A 1,276-nucleotide genomic window follows, 5' to 3' on the forward strand; every position below is an offset into this window, starting at 1 on the left:
CATCCATCCATCCATCCATCCATCCATCCATCCATCCATCCATCCATCCATCCATCCATCCATCATCCATCCATCCAGACTCAGAGACTACAGCAGCATAGCTCCAAACAGCGACAGAACAAAAGGGGCAAGGTCTGATGGTTTCACTGAGCTTTTAGCAGCTCCTCGCCGAACAACAATCGGGCCCATCTGTTCCATGGATCAGCCAGACGAACCGGGTAGTTTCTTATCTACTTCAGCAGGCAGGTTCACAAAACACTGCATTCACCTTAGGTTGAAACACAGGAAAAACAAGACACTTTGTAAAGCTTATTGTGAATCTTAGGCAGGGTGCAGTCTGATTCAGCCAGCAAACACAGAGTTTTGGTGGCTTCGACGTAGCCTCAGCTGAAAACAGGCATCTATCTCCACTTTCATGATCATAGACCCGCAGGTAAGCGGGCATGGGGTTTGATTCGGCTGCTTAGGTAGACTTTGTTGTAGTTATATGACATGAAGGTGGAGTTGCTCCTGCTCACATCATTGACCTTTGATCCTCAAAGCAATAAGAATAATCCTAGATATCCTTTTAATCCAGTTGCCAAACTCACCAAGAGCCATAGCTCTGTTGAACTGTCCATCCAACCTGCTCCTACAGGAATGATTTTATGGGATTCTTTATACACTACAAAAACATGCTGAAAATGGGTAAGAATTTCTCAAAATAAGTGAATTTACCCTCAGTTTGAGTGGGAAATAATATTATCTGCCAATGGAATGAACAAAGACAATTTGATTATATGCACTTGAAATACAACCATACAATTATTTCCCCTTATTTTAAATGTAAATTGTCTTTTCAAGTGGCATAGTCCCTTACCTGCTTAATTCGAGAAAAAAATGCACTTATTTTAAAATAGATTGACTAAATTAGATATACATTTTTTGCAGTTTAGATGAGATTGATCTGATCAAAAATAAGATCCAGTTGAACTTTCAGAGTTAGCAAAACTATTGTCTTCATCTAAGCCTTCAACTTGGATGTTAGATCCAGTTCCAACCAGGTTTTCCGTAAAAGTTAAAAAAATATCCACTGGACTTGGTTTCCAAGATTTGAAGACGTTTGAAGATTTGACGTTTCCAAGATTTGAAGACGTCTCAATTCAAATTTGAATTGAGAAAGTTTCCTGGAGAGGAGGCGAAACGTCTTCAAATCTTGGAAACCAAGTCCAGTGGATATTTTTTGAACTTTTACGGAATGACTATGACCTGGATGACTGAGAATCTTCATCAGCAT

This window comes from Cyprinodon variegatus, unplaced genomic scaffold, assembly GCF_000732505.1.
Source record: "Cyprinodon variegatus isolate N-32 unplaced genomic scaffold, C_variegatus-1.0 Scaffold110, whole genome shotgun sequence".
Classification (NCBI taxonomy): domain Eukaryota; kingdom Metazoa; phylum Chordata; class Actinopteri; order Cyprinodontiformes; family Cyprinodontidae; genus Cyprinodon; species Cyprinodon variegatus.